This window comes from Antechinus flavipes, chromosome 1 (assembly GCF_016432865.1).
Source record: "Antechinus flavipes isolate AdamAnt ecotype Samford, QLD, Australia chromosome 1, AdamAnt_v2, whole genome shotgun sequence".
NCBI lineage: Eukaryota > Metazoa > Chordata > Mammalia > Dasyuromorphia > Dasyuridae > Antechinus > Antechinus flavipes.
In genome coordinates, this window is record NC_067398.1 from 313,757,665 (window position 1) to 313,780,394 (window position 22,730).

At 36.0% G+C, this 22,730-nt stretch overlaps 1 protein-coding gene across 1 annotated transcript in view; it reads left to right on the plus strand.

Moving 5' to 3' along the window:
* The first annotated feature begins 8,765 nt into the window (after nt 1-8,765).
* The window catches only part of GOLM1 (golgi membrane protein 1), a 103,046-nt gene continuing 89,081 nt past the window's right edge, over nt 8,766-22,730 (plus strand). Inside the window, exon 1 of the mRNA XM_051966047.1 lies at nt 8,766-9,023. The gene's annotated coding sequence lies outside the window, so the exon portion shown is untranslated. The remainder of the gene's footprint in view (nt 9,024-22,730) is intronic.

A 22,730-nucleotide genomic window follows, 5' to 3' on the forward strand; every position in this document is an offset into this window, starting at 1 on the left:
AAAATGGCAAATCTTTGTATCTTATGATAAATGTCTAACTTGATTGTTTCATGTCATTAACCATTATGCTCTCCCAAATTTACTTCATATTTCCACTTCACCAGGTATTGAATTTTAAGCATTGGGGATACAAATATAACAAAAAAAAGAAAGATAATCCCTTGTTCTTTTCACAATGAGGTGAATCAAGACAATTGCAATAGACTTGTGATGGAAAGAGTCATCTTCATCCAGAGACAGAGCTATGGAGACTGAATGTGGATCAAACCATAGTATTTTCACTTTTTTTTGTTATTGATGTTTGTTTGCTTGTTTTTTTTTCCTTCTGCTTTTTTTTTTTTTCCTTTTATATTTTGATCTTGTGTGGTGTGGCAAATCCAATTTAAAAATACTCAGAGTATCTCAAGTGAAGAATAAAAATGTTTATTAGAATCTCATAAGAAGTAGACAATACACTAACTGTAATCACAGAGAGCTGAGGTCAATTTCCACAGAGGTTGAAGAGGATTATATAGTCACAAACACAAGAATCCACGACACCCCCTTTTTCCTCATTGATCAGTTCTCACTTCCCTGCTTAATGGCACAAATTTGCCAAATTCCAGTCAGGCCTATATGATCAGTTTTACTGTTTGCAGGTGTGTTTTCCTAAACTTATATCCATAAGTGGTGGCCAGTTTCACAAGATTTATAACTCTTTACTTGAGCCAGTATGAACATCCTATTTCATTTTCCCAAACCCTTCAGATAAACTGAATCCAAGTTATAGGTTCAATCTATTTTAGTTAATAATTTTATAAGAAACCATATAATCCCCCACAATAAGGAGATTTGTTCAGAGGTAAGCCATTAAGCTAGGATAATGAAGACTCAGTTTATCTCAAGCTTCCTCAATCAACAAATAAAGATTAGCCAGTTTATAGACCTCTCAGAATATCTCCAGGCTATTGGATAGATTCTTTTTTAAGCAGTTAAGTAAAGGTCCAGGAAATCACCTCAGATATTTCTACTAGAAGAGCAAGTCTTTTGTTCTCCTTCCCAGAGCCTTAATGATTAACAGACCTTTGCAATTTGGGTCTGGAATTATCAAGTGATTATTCTGAGAAGTCCTCAGTTTCCTGGTACATTCAATCTGATTTTTCTTGTGCAGCAAGATTATGAAAATATGTTTAGAAGAATTGCACATGTTTAATTTATATTGGATTGCTTGGTGTCTATGGGAAAGGTGAGGAGAAGGGAGGGAGAAAAATCTGGAAAGTTGGAATTTAGAATTTGAATGCTGAAAGCTATCTTTGCATATATTTGGAAAAATAAAAAGCTATTTTGAAAAATGGAAAGAAAGATAATGCCTCTCCTCAAAGACCTTATATTTTAATAGCAGTGGCTGGTATGACATGAGATGCAGAGATGAAAGTACCATTGGGAGGAGATAGACCACGTGGAAGGATATTACTCTTTGAAAAGGTTACAAGAATAATTGGATGTTCTGAGGTGAGTAGGCTCTGGGCACTTAGGGAAGTTCCAGAATATAACAGCAGAAAAGATCTGGAAGTCAAGAATGCAGCCAAAAGGCTCTCTAGGATTCAGAGATTAAGTTTTATACCCAAAGTCATACAGTTAGTACTTGGCAACTCCAGAACTAGAATCTGGATCTCCTGACTTGTAGGTCAGTATCTTGCCTCATTAAGTATGCTACCAGATTATACAAAGTCTCTAGTTTATTAAAAAAAATGAAACAATGCTCTCTAAATTTGTGACATTCTCTCCAGATTCTAAATTTATGCAAACCCAAAATGATAATAACTATTAACTAATCATAAAAGTTCCAAATTGGGTCACATCACTTCTCAAAACCTTGACCAAGATAGGAAAGGTTTTTCATCAAGAAAGAAGCAGCTAACCAACTTCCCCTCTCTAGGAGTTGGGCACACCAACCTTTTATATGTGGTACTTAAGAATTACTCTCTTAGCTACCAACTAATTGGATGCTGATAAATGAGAGATACTAGTGCAGTTGTACCTAGAGGCTAATTAGATAGATGTTATGGTCCATCAGTCCCCAAATGCAAAACTTAACTAGAAGACATGAAAGAGGAATTGTTAGAAGAGTAGGTTTACTGTTATGTTCAAATTTTCTGAATTCTATCATATTAGGGCTAAGGAATACTACAACAGAAGTCATGAAGCCTCCCATGGAGGTGAGTTCTTCCTGCCAGGATTTTCCAATTCTGTTTCAACTCTGTCATTAAATATCAGGCATTGAAACTATCACTTTAAAAAATTTTGAAAAAAAATTAAACGCTATAATTTAGTAACTTTCAGTTTGTAATTTCTGGTTTTTTCAAATTAAATATTCTATTTTTGCTGTTACACAGTTGTGTCCAACTCTTTGTGACCCCTTCTGGGTTTTCTTGGCAGAGACTGGAGTGGTTTGCCATTTCCTTCTCCAGCTCATTTTACAGATGAGGCAAGCTGTAAGGATCGCATAGCTAATAAGTATCTTAGCTTTGAACTCAAGAATATCAGTCTTCCTGATTACAAGCCCAGTGCTCTATGCACTATAGTGTTACCTAGTGACTCTAAATATTCTATACCTTTCTTATAATCAAGGTACACTGCCATCAAAGTACTGGTAAGTGTCTAGATCATACAACTTGAAACATGTTTTGCAGGAAACTCAGATTGGGGAAGGGGAGCTATCTTTGCATCAGCCATTACAAATTGCCTTTAACAGATTTTTAAGTAGGTAATTTCCATTTTTAAGTAATTCCTTAAGACAATTTTTTTTTTTTCCTTAAGAAAATTTTCTAAGACTACCAGTTGTACAATAGGTGCAAATTGGAAACCAGGGAGTTTTCTCACCAGCAGTTCTTTGAATCAATTAAATCAATCCACTAAAAAAAAGATTAAAAATAATTATTAAAATAGTCCAACAATAAGCACCTTAACAATAATAAGGAAGGACAGTTTATAAAGAAATAAATACTTAGAAACAATTTAGTACTTCTCTAATAATCTTTTAACTAATCAGCCAGTTATTAAGCATTTATTAAGTGTATACTGTATGCCAAATACTGTACTATTAGGATACAAAGGAAGGCAACAAACAGACCTGGAGCCATAGAGCTAGCACTTACCTTATTCCTAATCTTGAATGGAATGAATTGAGTGAATACTTTTCTTAAGAATGTGGTCTCGGATCTGTGTCCTAATTGTGACCTGAGACTGCAATATCTACTTGTGCTGTAGCTAAGAGATGTAGGTGTTCAATTATCTTAAACTTACATTCCCTTTCTGTTGTCTCCCCCTCCCCCTTTACCTTTTCATTAGCATTTAAGTACCTAATACAGTAAAGAATGTGTTATTGACTAGTATTCTTTGTTTCTAGATATTTAAATTAGCATGTAAACCTGAACTCCCCTAGTCAATGGAAAAAAAAAAAAGATCAGAAGGGGAGATGGGGGGCTTTTGCATTAGGGCCTATATAATATTGTGTTTTGCATTTGTGCTTTGCACTCCTTATGTGTTCCTGAGATCAAAATAAATCAGTTTTTGCTTTTCTACCTTGAAGTTTCTGATTTTAATCAGGGGAGGGGTCATAGCTGTCCCACACAATCTCATAAATAAAACTGATTAAACTTTGCTTTCATAACTCACTCTATTTTTCTGAATCTGTAACCAAATTTTCCTTCCAATAACTGGTTTTCAGATGCTTGACATCAAAACCCCTTAGAATCTTGCCTTTCTAAGGCCTAGAAAACTTTCTCTGATTCCCAATTACTGCAAAGGAAGATGTTGATTTACCTTTCTAATTTTCACTTCTCAGAACATCTAATAGTCTTTTTCCATGGCACAAGCTAAAAGAGAATGAATCAATGAGCAAAAACTCCCTATTGATGTCTTTAAGAGCTAAAAAAACACCTTAAGTTCTCCAGTAAACTTACAAGTTAGCAGTGAGGAGAGGGGGTTCATTCTCAACATGGGAAACAACCCTTATCAACAGAATTTTTTTTTAAACTAGGTAAATGAGGCCATTCTTTGCCTCATTTCTTACCAGTTTTAAGCACTGATTGGGCTTTGTATTAGTCAAACTGGAGGTCTCCCTGGACATTCAGGGCCATCTCCAGTCATTCTGACCTATGTCTTACCAAATGTCTCTGGAGGATAAAGTAAGGCTGGTCACTTTGCACTATTTACACTCACTTAAATACAATTCATTTTCCTGTTATTGCATTATCTTCCTGAATTCACGGTCCTTTTTCAATAATAACATCAACATTATAAATAAGGAGACCTGTGAAGGTAGAATAGTAATATTAGTTTCAGAAGAGCAGTCATTTTACTTTAGATCAGTAAATAGAAACATGATCTGTATGTAAGGATCTCTACTCCAGTGGCATATTGACTTAATTTTAAATTGTTATTTATTATTCATTGTATTTTTACTTATTGTGCAACTATTTCCCAATTACATTTAATATGCTTCTGTTGTAAATGGGGAATGTGATTAGCTGCAAGGGGCCTGTGGCACCTTTGACCCTTATCTTATATCATGGAGGCCCTGGGCTAAATAAATTCCAGAAAGCAGGACAAAAGATGAATGTTAATGAGGAAGAATTTGAAATATTTTTAGAAAGAAAACCAGAATTGAAGAGATTATTTGCCTCTCAAAGATCCCAAACAATAGAAATATAAAAAGAGTGAATAAATGAAGCAAGCAAATACAGCAACAGTGACAGCAGAGAAACCAGTAAGAGATTTCTTTCTAAATATATGTGAAGAGATGGGATGAGGGCAAAGAATCTGGGAGACTTAACAGTGAAGAGACAGACAGGGATAACTATGGGAAAAAACTTGGAGACAGCCTGCTACAGATGGACTCTTTTTTGTGGGAATATATTCAACATGAGGGGATATATTATAAGCAAAGGAAGAGGGAAAAGGATAGAGAGGAGTAAATGGTTGGCAGGGGTCAGGTCAAGAGCAAGCAATGAAGGGAAAATGACTTCTGTAATTGCAGAAAGAGAAGAGGTTTAAGGGAAATGGATGAGGAAGAGGGGGGAAAGATCAAAAAGGAAAAGGAAAGGAAGGAGGCTATACTTTGGAAGTGGGAGAGTGTTAATGCTCTAAAGAATGAAGAGACGGTTGGTGAAGGGAGATGATTACTTTACACTGAATTAGGCCTAGGAACTTTGGTACTTGAAAAGTCACCTTGTTTTTGGGAGAGGCTGAGTTGGAATCTATGGGGGCAGCTCGAACTTGGAGGAGTAGGGGAGAATGGACAACAGGAATATAGAATATAGAAATATAGAGAGGATGCAAAAACCCTAAAATTTCACAACTAAGGAACAGGACTAAATGAAGGGGAGAAAAGGAAGAGTGAACTGCTTGATTAATTGAGAGGAAAAAATAAGAAGAAATATAACCAGAAAAAAGGCAGGAGGGAAAAAAGCTAATAAAACCCTAAAAAATAAAAGACAGTATTAATCTAGAAGAGCGGCTCAGGGAAGATAGCCAATTAGAACTGGACTACTTCAAAAAAAAAGTTGGGAAGTGATAAAAATATTTAATCCTGTGTTTATAGCAGAAGAGGGAACTTGAAATTGAAAATCTTCAGCACAAACAATATTAATGTTATCTAGAATGAGAAAGGAAGTGGTAAAATGAGGGAAAAAATCTTTGTATTAAATTTCTCTGATTAGAATTTGGTATCACAATGTATATGTGTATGCATGTATGTGTATGGCATAAACTGAATGAAGACTGTCTCATAAGGATGTGGCTTTGAGCTACATTTGAATTATGGCTTGAGACTTTGCAATAACAAGTTAAGCTATAGCTAAGGTATAGCTAAAAAGCTGCAGGTGATGAATTGTCTTGAATGAATATTCCCCTCCAGTTTCCTACCACTTCTTAGCATTTAAATACTTTTAAAGGCAATTTATTCCTTTGTTTCTGGGATAGATTTCGGTTTAGAGTATAAGCCTGGACTCCCCCAAACAATGGGAGAAAAGATCAAATGGGGGGAGGTTTCTGTTCTGTTTTATATTGTGTTTTGCAGTTGTGCTTTACACTCCTTTAACTGACACCTTAAGGGTTAGGAATTGCCCTTTCTCTTGTGTGTGTGCAACTAATAGTTCTAATAATAGGTAAATGGTCAAAAGATATGAACAAACTGTGCTCAAATGAAAAGTATTCACAATCACATGCAAAAATGCTCCAAATTGATGAGAGTAAAACTCTGTTTGACCTGAGACAGCCCTATAAAGTTGTGTAAAATCACCAACAAAAAGTTATGCAAACTCAAATGGTCTTATATCCTCTGGAGACAAGAAGATGAGTCTTCAGAAAATGTCTCTTTTCATATACAGACTCAAATGGTCTTGCATAGAATGCCAATTCTTAGAATCATATATAAAATGGATCTTCAGAAAATGTCTCTTTGCAGATCACTTCTCTCTTGAGAATGATATTACCCGGTCAATATCTCTTGGCAGTCTTTCTCTTGGTGTCTCTTTAACAATAAAAGCATTTTATCACAGCCTTTGAGTTTCGCCTTGGAGAACAAGGAAACCCTCACCCATTCCTGCCACATCTCTTTTTTGGTACCCTGCCCTCATCACAAATCACTAATAAAAAGTGTAATGTAAATCAAATCAATTTCAAGGTTTCATTCACTTCACACGTAGCAAATTGACAAAACTGACAAAAATAGCAATAGTCAATGTTGGGAGAGATTGTAGAAAGTTGGGCACACTAATAATACATTGTAGGTAGAGCTATGAAACAGTACAACATTTTGGAAAGCAAATTGGAATTATGCAAATACAGTGAGTAAAAAGTCTATACCTTTTCAACCAGAGACTCCATTATGGGCTCATACCCCAAGGAAGCTATCAATAGGGTAGAATTGTATGCAATGGCTTTATTACATAAGAAAATACAGAGAAAGGACTCCTCTCTGAGCCCATTGAGTGAATACTTCCTTGCCTGTCGACTACCATCTCCTAGAGAGCTGCAGCAGCAGCCTCAGCTCTTCCCATTGAATCTTGGGGGTTAAAGAGACAAGCCTGCTTTCTTTGTTCCTTTCTATCTCCCTTCTTTAGTTACTTCGACTGGGCTGGATTATGCAAATTTCCTTGTTTGATTCTCTAAATCTCTTTTAAAAAACTGGTCAAGCAGAAGATTGACCATGCCTCATACAGATAAACCCACCATCATAGGAACAAATTCAAAGGTGAACTGAGATTTTCCCAGTTTTGTCGAATTGAATCCTTTAGCCAGAAACGGCTGTGGGTGGTAAATGGGTGGTGATTCATGATTCAGGATAGACTATATGACTTTTATAATCTATTCCAACTCTGAAATTCTATTGTTCTAGGATTTAAATATTTTTAAAAGAATAGACTTAAACCAAATGGTACCATTCAGGATTTTTATGTTTTAAATAATTGTTTTAAATCAAAAACTGATAGACTACATAGGAAGACATCACGGCACAAGTCTCAGGCAAATTTGTGAATAATCAAAAGTTCTTCTTTTCCCTTTTGTTTCTACTTGAGGCATCCTCCCATCAAAACCTGTACTCTGGGACAGATCTGACGATCAGGCATTTTATTTAGCCTGAATCACTTTGAGTTACTTCTCTCAGGGACATCTCTATGTTAAGCCTTATCTCTAATTTTGGAGGAAAAAAAAAAAAAAAGATTTTGTCCTGAGTTAAAAGAATGTTAGCCTTAAGGAAACAAGAGGGGAGGGGGACATTTTTATTTCTCCCAACATGTTGTTAAGATCAACAAGGTCTTAAAAGTCCAGGTCAAGCTTATGGAGATTATGGGCACCTCTTTAATTTGAAAGGCTGTTTGAATGGCAGTATGCCATTTCCAGAAAATACAGTTTAGCCAACAGCTTGAGAAAAAAACAACAGTGCAAAATTAATACCAACTGAAAATGCCTTGGGGGAAAAATCTTGCTAAGTGTAAGAATGCTTTAACAACCTCTCCTCCCATCCCCCCCACCACTGTCTCTGACCCTCCTCCCTTTCAGGACTTTTTTCCTCTTCCTAAATTGACTGGAAGGGAGAATAAAGCAGCCTAGGAGAAAATGCAATAAAAGCGAAGGTTTGCGGCTAGTGTATAATATAGGGCCCCCTTGTGCAGGTCAAGGTCACTCTGCCCACATAGCTCTACACTCCCCCGCCTCTTTTATTCCTTTTTTTAACCCCAAATTTGCTGCCCTAGCGGTGATGCAATCAAATTCCTAAGGACTAGGTGCAATCTGATTCCATGGGAGCAGGAGGTGGAGGTGGGGCGGTTTGGGGGGAGAGGAAGGGAGGGGCTCAGCTTGGTTCAGGATGGGTGGATGAGAAACTTGTTTTTCCGGAAGGGGGGCAGCGGTCTTGCTGGGCAGCAGAGGGGCGACCGACCTAACACGAGAAATTAAGGGAGCCAGACCAGCCGCGGGGCACGCGCCGGTTCCTGGCTGCCGCCCCCAGCTGCGCTGCTGCGTGTCCCGTTCTTGCCGCCCTCCTCCCTCCACCTCCAGGCCCCCACAGTGACAGTTTCTCCCTACTCCCCATTTCCCGCCCTCTCCCCCTCCGCATAGCCCAGCCCAGCCAGCACAGCCCGGCTAGTGGTTACAGCTTGGGCGCAAAGCTTAGCAGCCCCTTTCTCCACGCTCCACCTTTCCCTTTCCCGGCTGCGGACGCGTCCCGCCAGCAGCGCGGCTCAGCCCCTGAGGGCGGGGATTTTGCTTCAGGCGGCAGCCACTAGGCTGAGGTTGGAGTCAAAGGGCGCAGGCTCTCTCCTGCGTGGACGGATGGAGGAGGAGGTGATAGCTGTGCTCTAGGGACTAAGCGAGGGCGAAGGAGGAGAAGGAGGGGAAGGAGGAGGAAGGCTGGTAGGAGACGGAGCGGTCGCGGAGCTGGGGGCGAGGAAGGTCCAAGTACTGAGGCCCGCAGAGCTCTAGATTCGGAGGGAGAGGGCCCGGGGAGCCACGAGCCGCCCGATCCCGGAGGCTAGAAGGTGAGTGAGGAGTTGAACCAGTGGGTTTCCCGGGCGCCCTCTGTCCGTTCCTCCTTTCTTTTGCTCATCTCCCCCTCCCCCCTCCCTCCCCATTCCCTACCCCATCCTTCTCTTCCTTTCTCGTTCTTCTGCTGGAGTAACTTAGACCTTAGAGAGGTCCACATTGCTTTCCTTTGGAGACCTCCCCTTCTTTACACCCCTCCTCACGTATTTCTGTTTTTTACAAGCGTTTTGTCTTATTTTCGGTTGAGTTACCGGATTCGTTCATGGGTTTTGTTTTGTTCTTTTTTTTTTTTTTTTTCCTGGGGGGAGAATCGCCTTCACTTTTACGTTAGAAAAAGCATCAATTTCATATCGCTGGAGAGAAGGTTGCTCGCTGCCCTAGTGCCCCCTCCCCTGCCAGTTTCCATTCTTCCCCCCAGGAGGAGTCTGGCATTCTTTACAAAGATTCTTCGCTCCAATGGAGGTGGTTCCTCCCCCTCTCCCCCTCCCTTGTTCATCATTAGCATTCTTGCGGTTTACAGATTCTTTTTTGTTCTTGGGTTCTGTCATGAATGTTAATGTCAAAAAATAAACACATCCCCATTCGGAAAACGAAATTGTTCCTGCTCTAATTATGTACGTATGTTTGCTCGTCTGATATAGAAGAATGAGTTATTCACCTCTTCCTGTATCCCTTAAGCTTGTTTTGTTTTCCTGTTATCCAGGAGAAGGGGCTGATTTGGGACAGGTGCCGTTGGGGGAGGGGGTGTCGGTGACGCTGGAAATGAACCTGGCCTTGCTGCGGTCCGCAGGCACCTTGCTGGCAACTAGTCTGCGTCGGTGTCCGGTCGGCACCCAAGGTCTCACTTAAGCTAATTTCGTTAAATCAGGGAGTGTTTCTCGAGGGAGGAAACCGGATGGATTACTCTTATCTGTAGTGTACTGGCGCTGGGGGGAAGCAAAACTTTGGCGCTGTGGAAGTGGAAACCTCCCTCTAACAACACTTTTATATATATTTTTTTTCTGGAATATGTCTTAATGTACCAGTGCTTTGGTTGATTTACTAGCCAACATGTGGTTAAGAACCAAGGTTTTAAAAGATCATTGCTTTTCATTGCCCTTTTTAAAATTATTGATGGAATTGGCTTTGTGATTTTGGGAAACTGAAAACCCGTTTTTACAAGACATAATATATCCTATCTAATTTGGGTAAAAAACTTTCTGTAGCATTACCCTTGGAAAAATCTTCTGGTGTGTGTATGAGGGAAGTCTTCCAACTTGTAAGTTAAACACAAGGAAAATTGAAGAGGAAGTGGAGTGGGTAAATCCCTGAAAGATCCATTTATCAGGAAATTATTCAGCAACTGTTATTTGGAGTTTTATCACTTAGTTTAAGGATGTCAGGTGGGTACTAATTTAGGTTTTTGCCATTCATGGTACAGAGTACTGGGCCTAGGGTGAGGCCTTCCTAAATTCAAATCCAGGCCTCAGGTACTTTTTTAGCTGGGTGATCTTGGACAAGTCACTTAAACTTGCTTGCCTCAGTTTCCTTATCAGTAAAATGAGCTGGAGGAGGAAATAGTAAACCAGTCCAGTATCTTTGCCAAGAAAATCCTAAATGGGATCATGAAGAGTTGGACATGACTGAATAGCAACAACATGTTTGCAAGTTTTTTCCAGACTGTCTCTATTGTTATACCCTTCCTTATCCTTTTAATTCCTTCAGGGAGTCATCATTGGTGCTCCTCTCCCTGGTCTTTCTATGACTTTTATAAAATAATTCCTCATGAGAGAATAGTTTATTTCTAGATCATAACTATTCATTTATTAAAGAGAAAAAATTGAATACGGGGTATCGTGGATAAGAAGTAGAAACTGGAATTTTAAAAGTTTTGAATTTCTGCCAAAAATATCAGAGCCTTATGAGGCTCACTAAATGTTACTTACAAGAGTGAGTATAGAGGTCTCTCCTTCCCCCTGCTCTCCAAAAAAAGAGTAATAAGGAGCGATGTCACTATAGTAATATTTTAAAGGATATAGAGATTTAAATTTTACAAAGTAAGTACTTTATTTACATTCTCGCTTTCCCCCTCCTTGGTTTCCTTAATATCCCTTTGAGCTTAGAATGGAGATCAAATAAATGTTAAGTGGTATAATTTTTGTTATTTTTCTCATTTCAATCTCACATGCAAAGGAATTCAGAGAGAGAGGATCCTAGTAATTGAATAAAATTGTTGCCATGTAAATTCATCTTTGTAGATTTAATGAAAGAATCTTTAGGGCAACTCCAGTAGAAGACAGGATGATAGGGTTGAAACATTCTTCATCTTGTGCACATATTGTTTTGATTTTTTTTCTCATTGAGCCTCTATAATTTGAGATCTTTTCATTCCACATAATTTAAAAAATTACCAATTTAAATAGGCATTTCTAGATACAAAGTATATTTCCATATACTTAGTATACAGAAGAAAAGGGATATCTATACATGAAACTATCTCCCTGATGAACAACTTTTTAAAAAAATTTTTTTTTACTAATATTTTATTTTTCCAAATTCATGTAAAGAATTTTCAACATTGATTTTTGTAAAACTTTGTGCTCCAAATTTTTCTCCCTCTCTTCCTCACTTTCCTTCTCCCTGAGACAGCAAACAATCTGATAAAGATTAAATATGTATAATTCTTTTAAACATTTCCATATTTCTCATGTTGTACAAAAAAAATCAGATCAAAAGGGGGAAAAAACATGAGAAAGGAAAAAAAAAACCCAACAACAATAACAACAACAACAACAAAGATGAAAATACTATGATTGGATTCACATTCTGTCTCCATAGTTTTCTCTCCGAATGTGGATTGCATTTTCCATCTCTAGTCTGTAGGAGTATCTTGAATCACTGTGTTGTTGAAATGGACAACTTTATTTTCTTCAGATACACAATAAGCTCAATATGGCTTTCAAAGCTAATCTGTATGTCTGATTTTTCCTGGTCTATTCTGTGTATTTAAAAGTAGATACTTCAACTTCTTTCCCTTCCTTGATTTCTCCCCTTTACCTTCTCTTCTTCACTACCCTCCCTCTCTTTAGAAAAGAAAAAGGAAAAAAAAAGCCCTTATTAAAAAAATATAACTAGTAAACAAAAAGAAGCTCTGCATTGGGCTTGTCTGAAAGTGTATGTCTCTGCATCTTGCATCTATCTTTCAGTCAGACAATGTCTAAGAATGCTTCATGATTAGTTTTTCATTCTGGAAGTTATGAATATTCAGTATATTAAATATCTATTAAAATGTCTTTAGATTTTTTTATGGGTCATTTTTATGCCAGATTGATTGTGGACATGCTATTTTTATATTGACATTCTGGTTTGCAAGGATCTTTTGAGATTTGTCTTTGCAGCATGAAGTTTTTCATTAGTTGGTTAATAAAGGAGTGTGAGCTATGTTATTTTTATTCATCTCATTCTTTGACAGAGTTCAGATAAAAATGGTTCTGGGACAGGTTGCTATCCTGCCATTATTCCTTTGTAGTTAATGGTCTGGCAGACTATTGCACAGATGGATAAAATAATGACTTTTTATAATTGAATGGAAGTTTTGAAGGCTCCCTGAAAACATCTTTGGGACAAATACAGGAAAAGACAATGTGACAAAAATAGATACTTTTTTTATGGGATTTTGATTTCTTTTGCTTAAATGTATATATTTTGGAAAGTTTTTGTTTCACATAGTTTGAAGAGGAGATTGTGATTATTGTTTATTAATTATTAATTCTCTATTAATATTCATAAATGCTTATAATTCAGTATTATGTCCAGTTGATTGTGGAAAACACTTTGTAATTGTTTGTAACAGGGGGTTGGTTTCAATGCAGGTTAATTGTTGAATTTCCAAGGTTAATTTTTTTTCCTAAAAATTTTTTTTTCCCCCAAATACATCTAAAAATACTTTTCAACATTCATTTTTGTAAGACTTTGTATTAAGTATTTTTCTTTCTTCTTCCCTGTCTTTCCCCCTCCCCAAGACAGCAAGCAATCTGATAAATTAAATATGTGCAATATTCAAGATTATTTTTAAGGTTTGTAATATGGGGTGTCATAGTAGTTAGAGCACTGGGCCTGGAGAAAGAAAGAATCATCTCCATAAATTCAAATCTGACTTTAAAGACTTTAGAAACTGAGAAATGCATAAAATATATGGCTAGTATTGTGAAATTTCAACACATTTCATATTTTAATATCATAAATATACACAATTCCTTCTCTGGTATGAAGGAAGGGGTAAAAATTTTTTACTGGGATTTTCCAGATTGCAGGGGCATTAGGCCCCTAACTCTCCCCTTTAGTAGAAGGAATAACTGTGAATGTACAGCATTTGTCAAAATTGCAGATTTAAAGGATAAAGTAAATGTTTAAATGAACTTTTGAAGACTTGCATTTTGCTGAATAATATTAGGGAGGAGGGGAAAAGCAGTGACTATAGTCTGGAGGGTGACGTATTTATTCCTACCTATTTCAGTTATATCACTTGGATTGTGGCTCCCCTTTCCCCTAAGTTGCTTCTTTTTTTCCACCTAGATGTTCTCTATCTTTTCTTCTTAGAATCCCTAAGAGTAGGGGTTACCTTGTTAGAGCTAAGCCCTGGCAGCCCCATAATCTGTGTAGAGTCAAGGAAGGGATTGTTGGGATATCTTTATCTTCTTGGATACTTCCGGGGTAACGCTGTGGAGATATTTCGTAAAGTACTAAATTTTTGCAGCCTGCAGTATTGTGTTACCCTTTTTGCCAGTTTGCACAATGTGCACTGATCAGTAAATCTGAACTCATTAAGATTAACCTGTCTGTAATGTGGAAATGTTTAATATAATTGTACGTGTATAACATATTATGTTGCTTGACGTCACGGGGAGGGGAAAGATTGGGAAGGAAGGAGGAAAAAATTAGAAATCAAAATCTTATAAAATTAAATGTTGAAAACTTAAAGAAACAAAGAACACAAAAGATTAACCTGGTTATAATGTCTGTTACTTACCAAATCCTGAATTGCCATAATATAACTCTTCTTTTTTATTTAAAAAATATGCATGACAACTTGTTGGAACCTTCATTCTCATGTTATTGGATAAATTTATGTCGATGTTATGTATGGAGAGTCTTTTGACTAATGATAATATTATATTGTTATCTTTAAGGCAAATTTTGTGAGATACAGGTGCATTATCCCTATTTTACAGATGGAAACAGGCTTGAGAGGTTAAGTAGAATGTAAGCTCTCAGAACACAGAACTTTTTGTCTTTGTGTTCCTGGTACCCAGCAGACTTTCTGGAACATAAAAGTTTTATAAATCCATGTTGAATTGAATTGATTTGTGCCTGGTTAAATGTCTCAGGCAGAATTTGAACCAGTCTTAATGTTTCTAAGACTCCAGTAATATCATACCATCTCTCTAATACTGGAAACGGCAATAAAAATTTTTTTTCCTGTTGTAATTTCACTTTTGCGACAGATCTGATGTGAATAGTCAATATTTTTATAGTGCCATAATGTTTGAAAAGCACTTCACATGCATCAACTCACTTGATCCTCATAGATACTTGGTGCTGTAAGTGTTATTGTATTCCCATTTTATAGTTGAGGAAACTGAGGGAAAGTTTAAATAATTAGTTCAGCTAATTCTGGTTGCTAAATTAGCAAGTGTTTGAGGTAGGATTTGAATTTCATGTCTTGCTTATTCCAAATCCGAGTCAATCCCACTGTTGAGTTTCCTTGGAGTCCCTACTTCTTTCATAGACTTCAAACCTCTCAGTAATTTAGTTGACAGTCTTCTAATCTGCCTACACCTTTTTCCTTTCTTTTTTAATGCTATTTTTCCCCAATTATAAGACTATTTTTAATATTTTTTTATATAGAAAATTTTGAGTCCCTACTTTTCTATCTCCTTCCTCCTTAATTCCCTTCCCTAAAAAGATAAGCAATTTGATATAGATATGATATGTGTGCAATCATGTAAAAAAATTTCCATATTGGTATTGTGAAAGGAGAAATAGAACAAAAGGGAAAAAAATGGAAAAAAAATAAAAGAAAGTGAAAATTGTATGCTTCGATCTGTATGCAGACTCCATCAGTTCTTTCTCTAAAGGTGGATAGCATTTTCTATCCTGAGTCCTTTGGAATTGTCTTAGAGGAAGTCTTTTCTCTTTGGTAGGGCCTATCAGAGATTCTATTTCTCTTGATATAATCCTCATGAATCCTCCAAGTCAGATGTAATATTGGAGTAGGACTTAATTCATCTTTGAGGGAGAGATTTTATATATAAATTAAGTAATCTATTTTGTAGGAGTGGTGAGGGCAAGGATACTGAAGAAAAGGTTAGGCAGGCATGGTTGAGGTTTCCTTGTTCTCCAAGTTTCGAGTTCGAATTCGTAGTAAAGGAATTTGCCAAACTCAAAGGCTATGGCAAGAAGCTTTTATTGTTAAAGAGAACACCAAGAGGCACTTCCTTGGCAGACAGTATCATTCTCAAGAAAGAAGTGATCTGCAAAGAGACATTTTCTGAAGATCCATTTTATGCATGAGTCTAAGAGAATCTTGTCTCCAGAGGATGCAAGACCATTTGGGTTTGTATATACATTTTATTGATGATTTTACATAACTTTACAGGGCTGTCTCAGGTCAAACAGAGTTTTACTTTCATCTGGAGGACTAGCAGAACAAAGAAAGCAATTAAGTTAATTGATCATGTTAGATGCATGGGGTCTCCAAAAACCTCAGATTGAAGTTCTGACTCACTCTTTTGACTTTTGACCTTGGACAAATGATTTTCTTCTTTTATACCTCATCTGTAAAAGGAGAAGGTTGTATTATCTTGGTGTTTTTCAAACTGTGCTTCATGGAACATTGAAACACTTCAAGAATCATTTATTTCCTATATAAAGTCTCTCCTGATCCCCCCACACCAACCCCCAGTTCTCAGTTTACCTTTCTACCTCTTAAAATGATTTCTTATTTATTTACTTTTCTATATGTTGTTTTATCTCAATAGAACATAAACACTTCTGGGGCAGGAATTATTCTTTTGTTTTTGTTTCTTTTAAAACCCTAATAGATATTTGTTGAATTGAACTGGTATTCTTTTCACTTTTATTATTTAGTTCTGCTTTATTTCCCCTTTTAAAATACAATATGGGCATTAAAAAGGAGTATTGAGATCAGTGCAATAGATTGAAAAGTTTGTCTTATTTTTTCTGGCAGTCCAAATATGTTTTCTTTATGTTCATAATTCTTGGTGAACTTTGTTCCTAATTATTTCCTGAAATTCTCCTGGTGGTAGTTTTTCTGTAAGCAAGTCTTGTCTAAGACTTTTAGAAGAAAAAATATTTAAATTTCCTTTTTGAAACATTGTGTTTTTCTTTTTAGTCATTATAAAAGGATATTAAAACATGCAGGTTACAATGGCACATTAACTTTTTTTTTTTTTTACAAGAGCAATTTAGAATTATCTAAATATGCTATCCAGTGGTTTTTGTTTTGTTTTAGGTCCTAAAGAGGGCTTACCACCTTTGATAGTTTTTAGTAGGAAACATGCATTGTAGTTGTTTTTAATAAAGTATTCATGTTAGTGCTGTGATGATGAAAGAACTTGGATTTACAGAGAAAGGAAGTCTGGGTAGGACTCAATGTTAGGATATTTAAGAGCTGTGTAACTGGGGAGTGAGTCACTTAACTTCTCTGTTTTTGTTTCTGAATGGGGTTAGGTTTATTGGAATCATCTTCTTCAAAAATGAATCAATCTATAACTGAAAGGGATTTCAGAATTGCTTTATTACAGGATTTTTTTATCCTTTTGGGTGGTGGCAATCTGGTAAAATATATGATTTTCTTCTTAAAATAAGCTTTTTAAATGCATAAAATAAAGTATATAAGATTACAGAGTAAACCCATTATAATGAATAATTATCAGAATATTTTTAAAAATCCACCAAGTTCACCAACCCCTGGTTAAGAATCTCTGCTCACAATCCCTTTTCCCCCAGTTTTATAGATGAGGACATTGAGGTCCAGAGATTATGCCTTTCAGGGTTATGCAGGTAGAAAGCATTAAAAGCAGGTCTTCTGACTCCTGTACTAAGACTCTCTTTGTATCATGCTGCCTTATGTAATTTAAACTTGTAAGATCATATAAATGTCAGCAATGCCCTGGTGACTTCCTAAATGGGACAGAATTATAATGCAGTAATGATTTGTTGGAATAGAAAACTTTTAAAAGCTAGATATCTCTCAATATCATTGGGATTTTTGAACCTTGGCCTGAAATTGATTACTCTTGTCATTTTAAATCTGTACCACTGACAGTTAACTTGATACTATCCTACATGCTTTAGTCAAGGGGGACCTATTAAACCTTTACTATCTTTCGCTGACTAACTTCCTTCTTGTTTGTCTGAGGCCTCACAGCCTTTTTGAATGTTAAATTACAAAGGACAAAAACCTTAGAATGATCATTTGAAGTTCATATTAAATTTGCACATTTGTATATTGTTTTAAATAAGAGTCTTTTTAGAATTACTCTCTATCTTTTAAAATCTTTGCCTCTTCAGTAACTGGTACTTTTTATATGGTTGGTACCTAATAAGTGTTTTTGATATAAGGGAGAATTGGAGACTTCTTTCAGGAGACTTTTATGTTTCATTCATCCAACTGGATGAATACTATATTAATACTAAAAGTATTAGTCTAGACCCTTTGGATTTTCCTCAGCTCTTGTCACACTTTGTACACTTCCTGAACCAGGTAGCCTAAGAAGAGATGAATGAGACCCGATTTGGAAAGGGAGCATTCCTGTTGATCAAAATGGGATGTACTTGGGAGTATCCTATACTTGAACCTGGGTGAGGTAGGGAGACCATCATCATCATAGTATAATATTTCAGAAAAATTAAAAATATTTCCATATCTGAAAATAGCAATCCCTTCCTGCCCTATCCCACTGTTTAGTAGCAAATACCCAAATATGTTTCCATTTCATCAGTAAAATTAAGGAGATGGTCATTTGGGTCCCAGGGCATAGATAGTTGTATCTCTTCTGGCAACACTGGTTGACCTTATTTAATCTCCAGAACAGGAGAGAGGGGAATTGGGGCAGAAAATAGCTTGGAAGTAAGTGAAATAAAGTATATCTAGGATTTTCCAGAAACAGTGAGCAAGGAGAGGCAGGAACTAATGAGAAGATAGTGGTAGTAGTAGTAGTGGTGGTGTCTAGAGCCCAAGTTCAAGAGGTAAAATGATTAAAACATCCAGGTATGCAGCTAGGTGGTGCAGTAGATAGAGTGCCAGCCCTGAAGTCAGAAGGACTGAGTTCAAATATGGTTTAAGACACTTAATAATTCCTAGCTCTGTGACCCTGGGCAAGTCGCTTAACCCCATTGCCTCAAGAAAAAACAAAAACAAAAAACATCCAGGCATGGTCTCTAGCCTGGCAACAAGGCTGTTGAAACAATGAGAAGATGGCCGGGGAGTTAACAGGAAGATCTCATTTCCCTGCCTTTTATCACTATGATTCATTTGGGAAGAAACTTTGAACTTTCCAACTCTTTGGGACTATGTAGGAAGCCCAATTTTATTTGAATAAATTCTGAAAAAAAGTCACATTCTTCCCCTTAAGTTCTTCCAAATAGATCTTATCATCTTTGAATGAGACATTTGCAATTTTGTTTGTGTTTGGGGTGGGAGAGGGAAAATTAGTTTTTAAGTAACTGACCTGTAATAGATTAAATATAACACTAGGCTAGAGCTCAGCAATTCACCTAAACACACCTTTATTAAGCTTCTTTATATATAACGTCATGAGTGTTCTTTTCCTTCCTGGTATAAAGGTAAAACCTGAATACTCTTTGGTTGCCCCAAGTAAACCAAGCTTTGCCAGGCTCTTTTTCAAGCACTGGACTGGGATCAAGATGTACTAGTATTCAGGCAGCTACGTGGCACAATGGATAGAGCCCTGGCCCTGGAGTGAGGAGTTCCTCAGACACTTAACACTTAGTTGTGTGACCCTGGACAAGTCTCTTAACCCCAATTGCTTCTCAGAAACAAAAACGAAAAGATGTATAGAAAAGAATGTATGTATACAAAAATATTTATAGCAGCTTTTTTTTTGTGGTGGCAAAGAACTGGGAATCAAAGGGATGTCCATTAACTAGGGAATAGCTAAATAAACTGTGGTATATAATTATAATTCAATATTATTGTGCTATAAGAAACGAAAAACAGTATGATTTCTGTAAAACCTGGAAAGATGTGTATGAACTGATGCATGGTGAATTGAATAGAACTAGGAGATGTAACAGTAACAGGAATATTGTACTACTAAGAACCATGAATGACTTAGTCTCAGCAATACAATGTTCCATTTATGCTCAAAGAGCTACCAAACTGTGATTCAACAGTGTCTCTACTAGGTCTATATCCCAAAGAGATCATAAAGGAGGGAAAGGGACCCAAATGTGCAAAAATGTTTCTGGCAGCCTTCTTTGTAGTGGCAAGAAAATGGAAACTGAGTGGATGCCCCATCAATTGGAGAAAGAAGTTATGGTATACGAATGTTATGGAATAGTGTTTTATAACAAATGATGAGCAGGCTGATTTCAGAAAACTCTGGAGAGACTTATATGAATTGATGCTTAGTGATGTAAGCAGAACCAAGATCATTGTACCCAGTAAAAATAAGATTATGTGATGATCAACTGTGATGGATTTGAATCTTCTCAACAATGTGGTGATTTAAGACAAGTCTAATTGGCTTGATATAAAATGCCTTCCATATCCAGAGATAGACCTATGGAGACTGAATGTGCATCAAAGCATAGCATTCTCACTTTTTGTTGTTGTTGTTTGTTAGGGTTTTTTTTTTCCTTTCTATTGTTTTTTCCCCCTTTTGATTTGATTTTTTTCTTCTTTTGCACTGTCTTGGGGAACAAGGTGGGAGAAGGAAAAGGAGAAAAATTTGGAGCACAAGGTTTGGCAAAGGTGAATGTTAAAAACTATCTTTGCGTGTATTTGGAAAAATAAAATAGTATTAAAATTTTTTAAAAAAAGGAAAAAATACACTATTCCAAGACAATCCCAAAGACTAATGATGAAGCATATTATCTGCCTCCAGAGAAAGAGCTGATATTGTTTGAATACAAAATGAAGCATACTGTTTTTCACTTTCTTTGATTTAAAAAAAAATGTAAATCTTCATGTAAAAATGACTAATATGTAAATGTTTTATATAATCATTCACGTATAACTTATATCTGATTGCTTACTGTCTCAGGACGGGGAGACAGGGAGACACAGTGGAATATGGAATTCAAAACTTTAAATAAAAATGTAAAAAAAAATTTATAATTATTATATTATATTATATATAGGACCAGCCTGGCTGTGTTTGGTGAGACTCATCATCAGACATCTGCCCATTAGGGGATAACTTTTTTCACTCTTATCAAGTCAAGAAAGATCTTTACTGAAGTGGAGAGGGAGTACCCATACCAATAAAAACCATGAATCCTTGAAGTGTTGGGGGAAAAAAAATATGTATGTAGGGCACTATGCCAAAAAACATAAAACAGGCCATAAATAAAAGGAATGATACATACCCTCATGGAGTAGACATTTAAATACAGTAGTTTATAAATGTTTGGGATAGGGCATATTTAAATAAAGTATATTTAAATCCTTTTTAAAAAAGTTGGATGTCCTTTTCTCTTTGAATGTTTTTGTCATTTCCTTTTTAAATAGCTAGGGTTTCATTGCTGTCAGAAATGAGCTAGTTTCTGTTAGGAGGTAATTTATTCTCTGAAGGCATTTGAAAAGTTGCCTAACATTTTAGGTTTTTTTTTTTTTTTTTTTTTTTGGTTCCCACGGCTCTCCAGTGAGATAGAATTATTTCTGCAATGGTTATGTTGTCAAATGAGGGTGATTGCAGTCTTTGAACTGTTTGCCTGAATGTGTGTGACTTTTAAAAATGTATAGTATGGAATAGACAGAAACAGTATAAATCGAAATTAAAATAAACTGGATCATTCTTGTTGGAGTCAAAGAAGAAAGGTGCTTTAAAAGAAACAAGAGATGTATGACTTTTAAAAAAGCATAATCACATATATAAATAAGTGTTTATTAAATGTCTGCCATGTATTTAGGCACTGTGCTAGAGATACAAATACAAAGACTAAATATGATGAAATAAGAGAAATTATTAACATAATTTAGCATTTTAGGCCTAAAAAGCTCTGCATTGTTAGATTTTATATTCTGGTGTTCTCTTTTCCTCAGTGACTATTACGGGAATTTGCTTTAATTGACAGTTTAATTGTTATAAGGATTTGTTTTTCTTTCTTTCTTTTTAAAAAATGATGTGTAGGAAAATGAGGGAGAAAAAAATAGCTTTAATAATTGAAATTTTGAGAAATATGAGTAATGTAAAAAATCAATTCAAGTTGAAAACAAGTATGCTCTAAAAATGATGCTGTAGGGAGATACAACAATGGATGAAAAAGATGAGATATATACTCTTTATTGAGTGGACCATTCTCCTGGTTTTTTTCCCTTGAGCTATTAAGATCCCTTATTTTCTTCTAGTCTACATATGCTTAGAGACTTGGTTGCCTAACTAAAGGACTTAGAGACTCGATGTGAAAGGGAAAAGGCCCTCAGAGTGAAGATAACTTCCTGACTTAAGTGATAATGGCGCCGAGTTATTCAAAGATCAGTCAATCTTAAGGGAAAGGACAGTCTTTTAACACTAAGCATTGTACCTGGTACCTGAGTAGAATAAGATAAGGTATATTTAAGTCCTTTCAAAAAATTACATTCTAATAACTGTATTAGAGTAAGGACTCACTATTAGACAAAAACTAAGTGATGCAGAAGGAACTTAGTTTAGAGTGACTCATTTCATACTGTATACACAGGCTATATATAATGGACGCATATCTTAATACAAAGCCATATCATAAATAAATAAAACAGGAAAAGTGATACCTTTCATAGCTGTGAATGGGAAATTTTTTTTTGACCAAATAAGGGGAAAAGATGGTTACAGTATATAAAACAGATATAAGGTAGCATAAGGTTGAGTAATTTCTGTGCAAACAAAAATAATTTATGGTAATTAAAAGGAAAATAGTTAACTGGAAAAATCTTGACTAATTTTTTCCCCCAGAAGATCTGATACTCAAGATATGTAGGAAATTGACAAAAAAATATAAGAACAAGAACTATTACCTAATATATGAATTATCAAAGATAGAAATGGGAAGTTCTCAGGGAAATTAAGCTATCAACAATATGAAAAAATGGTTCAAATTACTAGTGAATTTGAAATAAATTTGAAATGTAGAAGAATAAATTAATGTTTCATCTCTTACCATCTAATTGATAAAATTACAAAAAAGTAACATGTTAATTGTTGGAGGAATTGTGGAAGAACAAACAGTATATTATTGGAGTTGTAAATCAGTTCAACAATTCTGAACCTGAACCCCCAGCCATTTGGAACTGGAACACCCCCACTCCCACCCCACCCCACCCCAGATCACTAAACTGTACCTTTGATGCAGTGATAAAAGTACTAACTACATATTCCAGGTTATTCAAGGAGAGAGAAAAAGGATCCAAGTGTACAAAAGTAATTAATATGTTTGCAAATATATGCAAATAATTAGAAACAGTGTATTTCCTTCAA